Raw genomic sequence first — 17536 nt, 5'->3', positions numbered from 1 at the left:
CTTCCATAGAAGGAGGAACCTACTACAGGTGACAATTTGTAGTCAAGTTGTCTGGATGGGTGGTCTCACGAACATCTTACATATTAGTTCTAATGAGGAGAGGGAAAAATTGCATTTATTGGGGAAGGACTACAGCACAAGCTAAGCTCATGAATACAGATACAAACTTCAAAGGAGTTCGATAAAGTATACTTAAAAATCTTACTCCATAACTTATGTGAGCACTAACAGCTCGTGTCTGAAGACTGCAAGTTTTTCAGAAAGATTTCTTAGTAAACTCATACTGCCTCTTAGTAGGTGTAAGTTGAGGAGCAAGAACTGCTGCCTAAGTACTTCTACTGGTGAAAGCACCGCACTGAAAGTTATTACCATAGAGAGCCCTGCTACAGAACTTTGTCCACTGACACAGCTGCCTATCATGCCATATCACCCTTTCTTTGCTGGTGACTGCATACATCATTTCAAGACATACAGCTGAAGGCGTGGTTCCATTCAAAGAACAGCAAGAAAGGCTTTGTAGCTTTCACAGCAAGTTTGGTATGCCAATAGAGATGAACATGCGGTGGAAGACAAAAAAAAAATCACGAACAGAATAGGCCTTCAATGCATCAGACTTGATAACCTCAATTATTTTAAAATTCAGTAGTATTACCACATGAAGGTGGAAAATGTCATAAAACAAAGATACTGAACACGCCAAACTTTTTAAATAACCCTTAAAGATCACTATAAGAATAAACATATGTTTGAATAAGCTGAAACTACAGGAGGTACTGAGAGCCACTGCCTTCATTTTGCTACGGAGGGAGCTCAGCTTTAGAGGACTACACTGCAGATCACTAAAACCTCCTCAGTATAATTGGCCCGGCCTAACCCTCTGGGCCGTTCCCTGGATTAACACTTGATATGCTTTCATAGCTGTAGCTTCACAACTCAGATGACTTTTTGTCCCTTCCCATGGGGGCAAAGCTAGTGAACTCACACTGGTTATCACACTTTCCATTCCTTAGACCATCTGGCCCTGCATCTGCTGCTACCTACATATCAGCCAAACAGACCCTGCTCAGGCTTCTCTTTCCCCACCTGGCTCCCCTTACAGCCAACAGAAAAACTGTAATTACTTCTTAGACCAAAGACAAAAGCTAGCTTGAAGGACAGGAACACCTAATAAAAGTTACTGAATCTCCCTATAGACTTTGTTTTACTTGGAAAACAAACCTATTGAAGAACCATAGAGGTTCCAAGTCTCTGCAGAACCTCTTCCAACAGCGTAACACCTTCCAGGAATGTACTGCCAATTTGTATTTACATAATGCATAAAAGGAAGAGCCAAAACAGAATACTGACAACAATATAAATGTATGGTATTTCTCTTCAAGGAGAGGCTGTCCTCTGTATACAGTACACTACATTAAAATCACAGACTGAGACATTGTTCTTTTTTTAAGTCAAACCCAAGGGGAATTACCTCAGAAGAGAATGAATAGCCCTTACACAATACCGACCTTTCTAGAAAAACCTTAACTCCTTTGTTAGAAGTGCTGCAAATGTGAACAAGTAAAGGGAGAAGAGAGCTCATGGGTAAGATGCTTTTAATGCTGCCTAAGAGGGTCACAAGGTTTCTGGTATGTCTAAACCAGAATTTTCACAAGCTCACAGCAAAGAGCATGTTACTGATTGTCTCCCACTAAGACTCCCATTTTCAGTTTGGGGAAATGTTAAATATTCACCCCTGTATCTGAAGGCATTGGAATAACAGCAAGAGAGCCAGATAGAATGCAAAGTACTCTAGAGATAAATAAATTCATGGTCTGGAAGTACCCTGAAATCACATGAGATACTGACAAGACAACAGCTTACAGCATGTCAGTAGCTTCCCCTACATGTCCATGAACTTTTTTTTTGTACAGCATACATAAACAGCTTATATTCTAGTAAAAACAAGTTAGTTTAACATCTGTCTGATAAACACATTTGGACAGTTACAGCACAGGGAAAAAATAAATACAGAAGTCACACCTAAGATACAACTAATATAATTAGTTCATTTAATATAATTAGTTCAGTACCCATGCAGTACAACGGCAACTAGCACAAAAGAAATACATGCAAAATTAAGCCCCACATATCTCCATGCTCAAGTACTGTGATTGAAATAAGGCTTGAGCTACACAATAAACAATAACAAAACATACCTGATTGTTTGCAGATTAGTTCTCTATGCTTAACCATAGCAATAGATACAGACAGAAATCATGATATGTTAATTTTTAAGTGAGATGGGCAAATTAGGATTCAACAGACGTTAGTTCTAGCATTTCTTAATGCTTAACTTAGGCCTTCAGCATCTTTCAGTTAAGCTTTATGTCAGCCATTTCTCAGCCTTCACAGAAAACAAAATAAAGAGGGACAGATTCACAGTATTTTCACAAGATGTGCGGGAGAGCAATAAGCAAGCCTGCAGGAAGAAACAGGGTACATCAGGAGCCAAGGGCAACCCCATTGTAGGTAGGTAGGACTCTCACTGATGAGACTCCATCCCACAACAGAAACAACTGCAGCTATCCACCATCACAGACAAGACAAGATAACGTGCCAGGCCCATAGTCTGCACAGGGAGCCCAGTCAGGAACAGAAAGAGATAGTGCCAAAGACAGGACTGAAGAGAAGTCACCTACCACATGCAGGTCCAAGATTCATCTAGGAATTAGGGCTGGAAACCAGGCTGCAACACAGATCCAAGACACATCCAAGAGACAAGGCTACCTTTATTATGGGTTGTAAGATCTGCACAGAAAACAATACTGCTTGCTGTACAAACCTAGAGTCCATCTAGGAAATCCAGTCACTGAGACTGACCTAAATAAGCACATAGCTTATTTTCCTTAGCTTGAGTTCAAATAGACCTATAGGAAGAGGGTGAGGGTGGGGACTCAGGTGAGATCATTAGGCCAATTAATGCTAATTACGCACTCAGGCCCCTGGCACCAAACCCAACAGGGCTTCTCATCAGGGTCAGAATCTTTTTCAAACAGCTCTTTTCTTGCCAAGAATTAATTGATACAAAAATCAACACATTTTGCATCCTGGGTTAAATGCGCAGTTCTAATTGCTGACAAAGCGGCTCCTATGTATGTAAATGTACATAGTGGTAGTGCGAGAATAATTACATGACTAAATCAGGGTGGATTTTTATCAAAGCAGCAAGAGTCCTTGATCCCACGCTCCTGCTGGGTCCTTCACCTGCCTTTTTAGCACGCTGACTTGTGAAAATACAGCTAGTGCTGTGGTTGCTCTACAGCTATGTGCATGCTGGCCAGCAGTTAACAGAGTTAATAGGTGCCAATTCCTCTGCTCCCTCTCAGACAAGACAGTAACTTCATTTTTCTCCCTTATCCACTTGAAGATTTTTACATTATCTGTGATTATTTGATATCCTTGAAACCTATGAAAATGGTCCTTGCAGACAAAAGAAGTCAGCACTGACATGGCATCATTGCAAGTTTCCTTACAAACCAAGTAAAAACACATCAGCCAAGAAACAGGCAGCCAGCATAAAAAATTTCAACCTAATCACTTCAGCCTATCAATGACCTAATAAATTAGAATTTATTCTATTACAGAAAATATTACACATTTTTTCACCTCTGTAATCTTACACTAGTAAATCCTTAAAATATTTGAAATCGAATAATTACATAAGAAAATCACCACAAGTATGGATAAAATACTAGATCAATAACATTTAATATAAATAAAAGCTGTAATTCAGCAATGCCAGATAAAACAATATTATTCAGAATTAAAATAAAAGTATGTGATGAAAAACTGCCCTTATGTTAGTACTCTGTTTTACACTACTTTAAGTGGATAACAAATGTAGTAAATATAATTACTGATTGTTGCAAATAAAGCAACACCAGGCGGAAAATATTGTTTTGGTTTTTGCTTTGTTGTTGGTGTGGTTTTTTTTGCATCCTTGATTGTGTCTCCATTTTGAAATTGATTCTGCTTGATCTTCAATATGACTGCTGTATTTTTCCAATTGTCATTTTTCAGATTTTCTTCTTATGCTGCATCTACAGCATAGAAACAATGCAGAAAACTTCTGTAACTTATGCTGTATGAGGAAATAGACAAGACTTATACAGTATTAAAATATTGTATACATAAAGCTGTGACGTCAAGATTTATGTCTATAAAGACCTGAGGACATCTTTTGCATATTGAACATTTGTATGTCTGTTCACAAGCAGGCAGTACTATAATATATATGAAAAGTAGGGAAGCTTGTTCAAGTAGTTCCAGAAATGTGATTTACACTGCAATAAGCTATAGAAATGTATTTATCACTTCTCCATACTCTCAGCCATCCAACCAGTTTCACTCTACTATTTATTTTACATATACTACTCTTACTGTTTTAATCTGCACAGGATTCCCCCAGGATTTTATTCTGAAAGGGCCATATTGTCAATAACCACAATGAGAAATTCTGACAGCATTCACTAAAATATATTAAAGTGTTCTCACAAAATAGTTGCCAAAGTAGTGTGACTTCTCGTTCTCATATGGTACATTCATACTATAATTTATTAGACCAAGGAATGTTCGGTGCCAATATAACCAGATAGACTACTGCAAACTGTTGAATAATTTCAGCTATCAGTAAAATCAAAGTGTGCTCAGTACACCCAAGTGGATTTCTGACCCCCTTTAAAACAATCATCATTTCATATTTGAAGTCTTTCTCATGGAGTTTAAAGACACTCAGGATGGAAGGAGGTCAACTGCCTGTGGCTTTCTCACTGTGATTATCAGATTTATACACCATATTTTTTTAGTATATGTAAACATTGAAGTCCAGTGCATAAGACTTCCAAATTCTATTTCCAGTGCTATGAAACAGATGGAAAGAAAAGCTGTTACAAATATTAATAGGCTGTTATGAGCCAGGTGCAGTTTCTCAAGATGTATTTCCTTTGCATTAAGGTTAAAAAAAAAATTACATATTTGTCCAGAATACAAGAATTGAAAGATTTCTGTCAAAAACCTTGTCCCTAAAGCAATAGTAGCAACTTTAGGATAGATTTTTTGATCAGACAGATAAACTTTATGACTCAACAGGGAGACACAGACAGCCAAGAATAAAAAGAAAAAAAAAAAAAGGCAAGTACAATGCAACTTGGTACCTCAGCTGAAGGAAAAAAAGTGTCTGCTACTACAAGTGGTGTTTGCTACAGAAGCTGAAAATCCCAGAGAATGAAAATGAAATGGTTTCTTTACTTTTGAGAATTAAAAGGCATTTTATATAGAAATGTAACTCAAGCTTTTTTTCATCTATTATTCATCAACATTCAGAAAGTCAGATGTGTTAGTAGTTAAAAAGTCTCAAAAAAAAAATTGTAAAAATCTTTAAATTCAGATCCCCAAATGCATTTGTTTCAAAGTTGAAATTTATTTTCAGAATTACAAGCATTTTTGGTCCCATAGGATGAAGAAGGAAATTAGTATATGTAAGAAATGCATCTCAGCATTTCTTTTATGCAACTGAAAACAAATACTTAGCAGTGCTGTGTATCAAGTATGTTTCCACACAGTAGAAATCATAGATTTCTAATTACTTCTAAAGTACAAAGATGATCAAAAATGTGATCAATCCAGTAACCATTGTATAATGCTACTACAAGAAACCTAAGCAGAAGCGAAGTGCTCTATACAGTACCACTTACAGTAGTCTTTACAATAGTACAATTTCTGCGAGTATTTGTTTTGTAGTGAGAATGTTTTGCAGTGTCTTGGTTTCTTTTGAATTTATGCAGTTTATACTTGGGAGAAAACCCAAGCTTTTGCTTTAGAAGATCCAAATCACACATCAACATTTTGCTGTTGTAACTTCAGTCCAGCAATGTCTCCAGTTATAACAAGTTCCATTTAACAGGACATAACATCAAATATATGTCAATAAATTAATTCTATTGACATATTTCTTTTTTTTTTAATGCATATATTATCCAATGCAATACCAAATTCAGTATTCCAGAATACAATACAAAATTCAGTATCCAGAAATATCAAAATTCAGGATCCAGGGACACACTACCTTAACCATTTCATATCCAGTAATTGCATCTACAAGTTTTCCTAAATATCTTCATAATATCTCCCTTTGTAAATTAATTAGATATGTAGTAAATTAATTAGATATGTAGTAAATTTCCCTTCCACTTTTTGAGGAAGCTAGGGTGACACATTTGTACACTTCTGAAATGTGACTCTTCTCAGACAAAAACTTGTAAAATATCAGCAAGATCAGGATCAATTGTGTCATATCCCTTGCAGAAAAATATTTATTCTGAAAAAAAAAAAAAGATTACACAAATGAATTCCAATTTTGAACTGCTGCTTTTAGTTTAAAGCAAACTGCAAATTATGGCTGCATAAATGCATAAGCACATTTAATTCGCTGCCTGGATTGAAATGTTATTTAAAATGAAAATTGGAAGAGAATTCACCAAAGTTAATACTTTTTTCCAGTTTGTAAATGCCTTATATTCGTATTGATTTGGCCAAAAGTTCTGTATGTCAGAGCAGATGAATTTGACCATTTTAACCAATTTGATCTTCACAATTCTTATACAAGATCTGTTAATTTTGATTCCACTTCTGTTTGAGCCTTTATTGATGATTTCATTAATAGTTCCTTACAAGTGAGGGATTGGATATTCCCACATCTGAATAAAGAAATCATCACTATTCTTCAATCCATCTCAAGTAAAGAGAAGAAAATTCTGTCTAAAACAAGAACTAGGTTCCTCCTTGATGAAAACCCCTGGCACTTCTCAAGAGCTTCTGGCTGTTGTTGGTTGAATTGCACGTAGTCTACTGAAAACTGCCAGTGCAGTTTCATACTTAATTGCAAGTTAGTAAAACAATAATAATTAAAAAAAAAAAAAAATCTTTACTTTCCGGATTTAGTTGGATTAAACTGGATGGATGTAGTAGGACTACATTTTTATCATCTATCTTGCTTCTGGTTCAAGGCAAATACTGCTTTTTCAAATAAGTGTAGACACACATGGTTTGTGAAGCAGAATACTTAAGTCTTGCTGTTATAATTGCCTGCATTTGATTGTTAAAATATATCCTACTGAATAAATCATGAAATAACTCAGCAGATAATAATATGGCACAGACTCAGAGATAGAAGGCTCACTTTTGTATTCCTTTCCTGGCTAAGCACAGATATGTAGTTCAACCTAGCTAGGATCAAATCCTGATACTTGCCTGCCTTCATGAAGGTGAAAGTAGTGTTTGCTGCCAAATCTGCTATCAAGCAAATCTTTGCTTTCCAAGAACCACAAATAGAAAATCAGCAAATATAAACATGCCTTGTTACTTAAAGTTGTGACCTGGGGAGAAAAAACAAACAAACAAACAAACAACAGAGAACAGAAAAGTAATGATTAACCAGTCATTTGCCAGTATTAGGTGTTTAGCACATATAAAGGGGGATGAATACACTGTGTTCTGCATCCTGCCTTAATTAAATAGCTACATTATTCTTCTCAGGAATACATTACAAAGTACAACATACTTATAGGGATAACTATACATACATACAGCTATAGTACCGAAATATTGACCTACCTTAATTACAAAAGCTGAACAGGACTTTGTTCTGTCTCCAGTATTTGAAATCATAGTTACTCTCGTCATAGAAGTTTCTCTCCTTCTTTACTCATAGATTTTGTTTTAGCATAGCTTTCACTTGGCTAGGATATAATTATCCTAGTTGTCATTCTCACCTTAAGTGTATGAATTCATAAAGAACAATTTAAAAGCAAATCCCATGACTACAGATCTATTCTTGACAATAATAATAATAATAATAAACCTTCATCAGATTTAGTTAATTTTTTTATTTTTATTTTTATTTTTTTTTCAAATTTCAGCCTGAATCAGCTCTAATTACTAAACTATATTGTGGTTAATAATGTTTGACTGCAAACCAGAACCTCCAGTGTTTTAAATGAAAATTAAATATTTCCCAACTTTAGTTTTCAACATGTTCTAAAAGAAGACAAGCTCTTGAAACAAAGTTAGAATTTTGCTATTCTGTTGAATATTGCAATCGCTTGAGACAACAAATCTGCTATAAGGAGCAAATACAGTCTTTCAGCACTTTCTACTGCTACACAGTACAAGAATACAATCAAAAAATCCAAAGAGGAATTTTCATTAAGAAAATCATGGTAAACTAGGTGGCAAATTATTTTTGAATAAGAAATTTACCAAATGAAAGTACCTTTATAATTTGATATATGATGATCCTTTCAATACAGTTTGTTTAGATCTTTTAATACAACGCCTTAAAATTATATTATGACTGTAGGATTTTACACAATGATTCTTCTCCACAAAGATAAAGTTTTTCTCTATACTTTAGTTAAAATTTTGAGTTTTTACCCTGATGTTAATCTATTTTATATTAGTGACATTGCAGAGAAACATCGTGCTGTTAGAAACAAAGAAAATGACCCTGTACAACCCTCAAAGGACCTTGACTGTGAGTACGACTGAGTCAGTACTCAGTTGCCATCTCTCGCTGCACACACACATTTCCTGCAGGCACCTTCTTTCCCTTTTGAGAAGTGCCATGCAATTATCCATACTGACACTCAGCACTGTCCTCACCTGCACTGCCCTCACCATGAAATCAGCTGTCACATACATTGCCCCCAACTTCTGCCAGCTGATGGAAATTCTGTATACCTGCTCCTCTTGTAAAGGCACATAAGGTCTGACAACAACATGATAAAAATACCTTGCTGGCCTTCCTGGTGCAAAAGAACAATGCACCAGACTTGGGTTACCTAGAAATTATAGAAAATGACCTTTTGCAACTGAAATACCTGGACTGGAGGAGGGAAATGAGGAAAGAATTTGATCATTATCCTCCTTATGGGAATAACAAGTACTAACTATAATGCATAACACAGCAACAGAGTATGTTTCCATATGGAGAAAATGCTTGAAGCAGCCAGTCACTTGTATCTGGGCCCACACAGAGAGGTTTTCCAAACATTGCCTGACCACTTCTCCTTGTATAGTATGTCTTAAGCTTTTAAGTTAGATGTGATCTGCTAAGAGGCACAAAGAAAATGAACAAAACCAGCAAAGTAAATCACACAACACTTTCTAATAACATTTTCTGTCTGTAGTTTTCGTATATCTCAAAGCCAGTAGCACTGACATTCACTAGACCCTGAGACTAGCAATATAAAGCAGATAATGGGATGGTCTGTAACCATGCAAGCTGCTATTGTGCAGCTATTGTACATCTTCCTTATCCAAGTGCTTTGAAGCCCTCTGCAGCCATTGATAAGAAAGAAGGCCATCTTACTTCAGAAACATATTGTGAGTAAACAGTACCATTACAAAGCAGTGTGCACATGTACAGGCACACACAAGAAACAAAGGCCCAGTTTGTCATTTAATGGGAACGTCATACAACAAAAGCACATGCCTATACTATCACAGAGGTTATTTTAGGGAACAAACTTTATAAATGGGTTACAAAATTGTGCTGATCATGACTGCAAAATTTAATCTCTATTTGAAAGTGTCAAATACTTATTGAAGTTTATTTTTGCATCTGATTTTACTGAGAATATCTGAATTAATACAAAGCATCTCTGTCAGTGAGCTGAGAATCAGAGCAGACAGGTTTCTTTTGACTTGATATTATTGAAAGTAATCTTGATATTAGGCTTCAGGTATCATTGGCCATTCATTTATGTTGTGTTGTTAAAATCTGAACACCCTACAAATAGTTTCTGGCCTTTAGTGGGATGTAATATATTTCTGGGGTGAGTTCTCTTCAATGTTTTTATAAATGACCTGGTGTTGTGGTTTAGCCCGGCTGGCAGCCAAACACCACACAGCCGTTCGCTCACCCTCCCCCCTCCCTCTCCGGGATGGGGGAGAGAAATGGGAAAGTGAAGCCTGTGAGTTGAGATAAAGACAGTTTATTAAGACAGGGAAAAGAATAACAACAATAATAATAATAATAATAGTATTAATAGTAATAATGTGTACGAAATAAGTGATGCACAATGCAATTGCTCACCACCCGTTGACCGATGCCCAGCCTATCCCCGAGCAGCCGGCCACCCCTCCACCCCGGCTAGCCACCCCTATATATTGTTCAGCATGACGTCAGATGGTATGGAATACCCCTTTGGCCAGTTTGGGTCAACTGTCCTGGGTCTGTCCCCTCCCAGCTCCTGCTGCATCCCTAGCCTGCTCGCTAGCAGGACAGAGCGAGGCTGAAAAGTCCTTGGCTTGGTGTAAGCACTGCTCTACAACAATTAAAACATCAGCATGTTATCAGCGCTCTTCTCATCCTAATCCAAAACATAGCACCCTGCCAGCTACTAGGAGGAAAATTAACTCTGTCCTAACTGAAACCAGGACAGATATCCACCCCTTATTCCATACCATTTATGTCATGCTCAGGTTACACTCTTTCCAATACCTTCTAATTAATCACCATTTTCATCTATGATATATAGCAACCATGGTAGCGATGACATACAGTGTTATATGATAATTAACATACTATAATTCAACTCATGGGCTATTCTCACCCAGTATTAGGTCCCCTTGAGGTACACACCAGACCTCCCCAGTCTCTTGCATTACCCACCAAGTGCATCCAGGTCCCTGAGCAAAAGCAATCCCACGAATGGGCTTGCCTTTTCCTGAGGTGGGAGTAGCCCAGACTGTCTTACCCAGCATGTTTCTTACGTGCACTACAGGAACTTTATCCCCTTCTACAGTGCGTAACAGGTTTGATTGGGCAGGTCCAGCTCGGTTGGCAGATCCTCTAGTATTGACTAACCAGGTGGCCTTTGCCAAATGTGTTTCCCAATTTTTGAATGTCCCAGCACCCATTGCTTTCAGTGTAGTCTTTAACAGTCCATTGTATCGTTCAACTTTCCCGGAGGCTGGTGCATGATAAGGGATGTGATACACCCACTCAATACCATGTTCTTTGGCCCAAGTGTCTATAAGGTTGTTTCGGAAATGAGTCCCATTGTCTGACTCAATTCTTTCTGGGGTGCCATGTCGCCATAGGACTTGCTTTTCAAGGCCCAGGATAGTGTTCCGGGCGGTGGCATGGGGCACAGGATATGTTTCCAGCCATCCGGTGGTTGCTTCCACCATTGTAAGTACGTGGCGCTTGCCGTTGTGGGTTTGGGGGAGTGTGATGTAATCAATCTGCCAGGCCTCTCCACATTTGTATTTCAGCCATCGTCCTCCATACCAGAGAGGCTTTGACCGTTTGGCTTGTTTAATTGCAGCACATGTTTCACAATCATGAATAACCTGTGCTATAGTGTCCATGGTCAGGTCCACCCCTCGGTCACGAGCCCATCTGTATGTTGCATCTCTACCTTGATGGCCTGAGGTGTCATGGGCCCATCGGGCTATAAATAATTCACCTTTATGTTGCCAGTCCAGGTCCACCTGAGCCACTTCAATCTTAGCAGCCTGATCCACCTGCTGGTTGTTTTGATGTTCTTCAGTAGCCCGATTCTTGGGCACATGAGCATCTACATGGCGTACCTTTACAACCAGGTTCTCTACCCGGGCAGCAATATCTTGCCACAATGCAGCAGCCCAGATGGGTTTGCCCCGGCGTTCCCAGTTGTTCTGCTTCCATTGCTGTAGCCACCCCCACAGGGCATTTGCTACCATCCATGAATCAGTATAGAGATAGAGAACTGGCCACTTTTCTCGTTCAGCAATATCTAAGGCCAGCTGAACGGCTTTCACTTCTGCAAACTGACTCGATTCACCTTCTCCCTCAGCAGCTTCTGCAACTCGTCGTGTAGGACTCCATACAGCAGCTTTCCATCTCCAATGCTTTCCCACAATACGACAGGACCCATCAGTGAACAGGGCATATTTCTTCTCATTTTCTGGTAGCTTGTAGTACAGTGGGGCTTCTTCAGCACGGACCACCTCCTCCTCTGATGATATCCCAAAGTACTTGCCTTCTGGCCAGTCCATAATCACTTCCAGGATTCCTGGGCGACTGGGGTTTCCTATTCGAGCCCGCTGAGTAATCAGTGCAACCCACTTGCTCCATGTAGCATCAGTTGCATGATGTGTAGAGGGGACCCTTCCTTTGAACATCCAACCCAGTACCGGCAGTCGGGGTGCCAGGAGGAGCTGCGCTTCAGTACCGACCACTTCTGAAGCAGATCGAACACAGGACTCAAAGGTATACCAAGTAAATCTGCAGATGATACTAAATAAGGAGGTGCTGTTGACCCCCTCGAGGGTACAGAGGCCTTGCAAAGAGATCTTGACAAATTAGAAGGATGGGCAGTCACCAACAATATGAAGTTTAACAAGGAGAAGTGCTGGATTCTGCACCTCGGAAGGGACAACCCCGGATATACGTACAGGTTAGGGGATGAGAGAGGATGAGCAGCCCCGCAGAAAGGGATCTGGGGCTTTTGATCAATGGCAAGTTGAATATGAGCCAACAGTGTGCCCTGGCAACAAAAAGGTCCAACCATACCCTAGGGTACATCAGGCATGGCATAACTAGCCGGTCGAGCAAAGTGATTATCCCGCTCCGCTCTGGCTGGTGCTGCCTCACCTCGAGCACTGTGTGCAGTTTTGAGTGCCACAGTATAAAAAAGACATAAAACTATTAGAGAGTATCCAAAGAAGGGCTATGAACATGGTGAAGGGTCTAGTGGGGAAGACTTCACAGAATCACAGAATCATCTAGGTTGGAAGAGACCTCCAAGATCACCTAGTCCAACCTCTGACCTAATACTAACGAGTCCTTCACTAAACCATATCACTAAGCTCTACATCTAAACGTCTTTTAAACACCTCCAGAAATATGATTTGATTTTTGGGTGTTGCTGTGTGGAGCCAGGAGTTGGACTCAATTTCTTTCAAATTGTGTGTCCCTTCCAACTTCGGATATTGTATCATTTTGTGATTCTATACATTCTTCCTCTGCTTCATCTCTATTGCTTCAATAACTAAAGTTACATTTCAGTTATAAGTTATGCAGCTCCCTGAAAGATTTACACAATTTACATTGCAAGTCTCCTTGTTGTAAATTTCTTGAATCATGGCCCCTAATGTGACCAGTTTAGACAGTAAAAGACACTTTCACCTTCTGGATTATATTAACACAGTCTCAAATTCTTGAAAATTCTAACCCTATGTAGTCATTAAATATTTCAGATATTTAGACAGGGATTTTCTGCTTAAAACCAGTTTAACCTGAGCCACTGAGACATAAACTTGCAGAGCACTAACTGAACAGCACCAGGCTGTAAGGAGGAGGAATCATAAGGGACTGTTTGTCATGAATGATAATTAATTTAAACAGGTGGAATTTGGGTTACTAGCAGCACATTTCTGCATGTGTTTTATTGGGTAAAACGTAGTGATCAGTGAAAATTTTATTAAAGAACATTCAGAATTGTATACGTCACAGAAACTAAAATCTTAATTTGAGATTTCTACTATTCTTCTGCTCTTACAACTAGCTAGTTGCTCATGTGAAATCTTGAGACAGTGAACTGGGAGGTAATTTGTGAATCCAGTTCTTGTTACCCCACTGGTACAGTTTGGGAGATTTAAAAGGAATTGACCTTGATTACCAACAACAAAAATTCTGAAGTGAAGCAGACTCTTAAGCATTTAGATCTTGTACTTCACTGCATTCATCCATTATGTATAATATGAAGTGACACTGCGAGCCAGAAAAGAAGCTTCTTTCACCTTTTGCCCCACCATGGTTATATACCCAGGCACCCTGATGAGTCACTGTGCTTCATAATCTATGCTGGAAGAGCCTCAGACTGTGCCCCGGGGAGGTAGTGGTCTACTCCCTTGATTCAGTCTTCTTTCTTCTCCTTTGCATTTGAAGTTTCTTTCTACAGCTCTATCCTGAAATTCAGGCCCAATACTTTGATATTAACGTTCATAAACCTTTTGAGAGGCATTTCTCAATGCCTATTAGAAATAGGTTAGATGTCTCACACCTCTGGAGAACCACCCAGAACCATGTTTTTCATTTCAATAGCTGCTGTAAAACTAGAAGAGGGTACATTTCTCAAATGTGATAACTCATATGACACTTATCACAACATTCAATAGTTCTAGAAGCAAAAGCTTAAGAAAATAACTAATTTCCTATGTTCAAAGAGGGAAAGAGATTTTTATCATGCTATTATAAAACAAATATAAGCTGTTGCATGAAGAGGGAGGAGAGGTCCACCCATTTTGAAGTAAATGCAAACTAAACAATATTAATTACCTCTAATAATTGTCAAGGATTAGTAACATCAGAGAAAAGTAATTGCGTTGAATTGTTTTAGCAATTACAGTTGTTGATTTCCTTTTAATAATTGATGCCTGAAAACACAATCTTGCAGTTAAGAGCTATGATTTTCTCACATTGCCTAGCAACCTGTGCAAATATAGAACTGCAGATGCAAAACTAGTGACCTTTCCTTTATGCCCGCTTTCCAGTGCTTATTATTTCTATTCTACACAACAAAACATACAACCAGAAAAGAGATTTCAAACATTGAACTCTTCATTATATCCTTAGTATTTCAGATAAAAACCATGACAACACTTTTGCTTAACAGAAAAGGAGAAACTGTTTTATTTACCTACACTTAAAATGTTGCCTACTGGATACTGTCTCACTGATCTCTCAGAACAAAGAGAATGGTTACTCACCCTCCAAAGTCTATGGTTCTTATGAGGAGTCGTCCATGCAGATCCCTCTCCTAGTGCATGTATACAGCGTGTGGGGGGTGTGTTTTAGACCAGCAGTATCTACTTGAATCTAGTCCTGCACTTAAGAACATCTGCATTCAGCCAAAGGGGGTAGGTTTAGCTACTCACTTCTTTCCTTGGTACAAAATCTCCCAAAAGTAGGATTATTCAGCAAAAGGGAAGAAGAGCATATTCATAACACAATAGCATGTTGCTTTCAAAGGAAGTGAAGGTAGTAGTCTACATGGCTTCTTGCCATAGCAACAAACCACAATTTCTTGAGTTGAAGGACAGTGTGTATGAGGCAGTATGCACAGAGATGGAGTTGAGCGAGACCTTTTACCTCTTGAGTTCCAATTCAGTTGGAAGTCTGAACAGTAACAACTATCAGAGAAGACATAATTTCAATGCATAACACCTTGGGAGAAGTTTCCAAATTGTTTGCTCAATTTGAAAGGGCTGTCCACAAGGTCTTACAGAGAGCTCTGACTAACCACTACTGCTGGCATGACCAGGACCGAGAATACTGTGCTCAAGTTTCTCTCTCTAGAAATGTAAGGGCATTCAATCAAAACTTAAATGCCTGCTTTAGTTTGTACTCAAATGATTGGTGCTTTCCCAACCTGGGGTTCTGTAGTTTCTTTTCTTGTTTGAAAGCTTATCACCCATGTCCAGTGGGAATACAAGCCCAGCATTTTCTCTGGTCACGTGAGAGATTCCCAACATCAGACAGCTATCACTTGCTTTGCACAGAAAAAAAAATAAATAAATAAAAAATCATATTGATTTATCTTATTTCATACTTTTAACTTCATAGAAGATCAGTCTATAACATACAAAGTAGATGTCTTTCTTACATAAAATGCATTAATATTTTAATGAATACTTGCAATCTCTAGAAAACAGTAAGATTTTCCTCAGGAGGCATAATGTCAGAAAACTCAGGAAGAAATAAATAAATAAAAATAAAAATAATGTATAATAAAAGTAAGATGCATTAAGATACAGAAATCAGTAGATTAGTTTTTTCTTTATTGTGCTAAATTTCCATCTCTTTAAATTCCATGTTACAAAGTTTTTTGGTTGTTTTCTTGTTTTCTTATACAGAGGAAACATGCTTTAAATAATGTAAAAGAAGTTTTACGTAACTTAGAGCATTATATGAGTTGCTCCTTCTTTTAGACAAATTGTGGACCACTCTCTGAAATGTTACCTATCTCAGTTCATCTCTTCTCATTAGTTTCATATTTTACATGCTATTTCAGGTCACATTAATCACTGTCATCATATATGACAATATGAAATAAAACAGAGTTTAGTCCACTCTGCTTGCTCACTTTTTAGATCATTGGAGATGTTCAGCACCTCAGAAAGTCAAGACATTTGTGTTTAAAAATATCACTAAAAGAGAGAATAGAGAATAAAAATGAGTAGGAGGAGAGAGAAGAATTATATTTTGTAGATGTTTCTTCCTTTGAAAGGAAGCACTTTAAAACATTTTGACAACTAGTTGTGAATAGATCTATTATTTTGTAGAACAAAACTTATTAATGTTCTTCAGTTTCATGCATACAACTCCAAGCTTATTAGCTAAATACAATTTATTATAATTAGCTAAATGCAGTTCATCTTTGAATTCCTAAATTAAAGGTGTTTGAACCCTGATTTTACGAATTACTTCCTTAAAGTATGAATGCACCCAGAGTTTCTAAGCAGGTTTTCTTCAGCATTCACATCCTCATTCATAGATCAACAGTGCAGAACTTCTATTTCTAGAAGCATATGATATAAACATTACCATGCAAAACCATTTGTATGGTTAAAAGCAGGTATGGTAATTCTGTTTGTACAGAATTTTGATTACCAGACTATGTTATGCAAAATGTGTATTTCTTGTTGCTTGAGTAACTCTATTGAACTGGTCATTTCTAAAAGCAGATATAAAATTTTGTTAAAATAGATACATAGATAGCAAAGTAAAGTTGCCTGTTCTAGACTAACAATAAACAATCTCATCACATTTTTTATATATATTTCTATGTTATTTCATAAATAATTTTTTTAAATCACAGTAGATAATTTTAAAACCTTAATTTTTTTTCAAACATGGTTATTGAAAATAAACAAGTAAAAATAGTAAAAATCTTTTTATACCACTAATGAAATCATTAAATTTTTCATTATTAAATTTATATGATTTTCTGAATATGGGTTAGCAACTTAGGAAAGTTCTTTCAGGACTATGTTTTTGTTTTTGTTTTTGTTGTCATAACTACATATCCATATTTGTGACATAAATACTTCTCTCTAATGTCCAGCATTATGTTTTACCTTTACATATCACCTGTTTGCCTGAGTCAATAGAAGATTTTTATGCTTATCCATGTATGCAGGATTACTTCTACCACCATTTTAGCTGTTTTGATAGCATATGATCACTATCAAAACCTAGTCAACAGTAACATGAAACCTCTCTTTGATCACACCTCCTCAAAAAAAATACTTATCCAACTCAAATTCAACAGAAAGGATGGCAGCCTTGCTTTGCTGAAATGTGAAGAGTTAGGTGTCTTATAGTCTAATACTTCACTGTGAGGGAAAAACGTATGTACTAAGATTGCTACTTCTAAATCATGCTTTACAAATCCTCCATACAGCAGAATACCACTCTTGATCCACCACAGAGTGATAATGAACAAAT

This window comes from Cygnus olor, chromosome 2, assembly GCF_009769625.2.
Source record: "Cygnus olor isolate bCygOlo1 chromosome 2, bCygOlo1.pri.v2, whole genome shotgun sequence".
In the NCBI taxonomy this organism is placed as follows: domain Eukaryota; kingdom Metazoa; phylum Chordata; class Aves; order Anseriformes; family Anatidae; genus Cygnus; species Cygnus olor.
The sequence above is the reverse complement of the archived record's forward strand: the minus strand, read 5'-3'. Positions refer to the sequence as shown.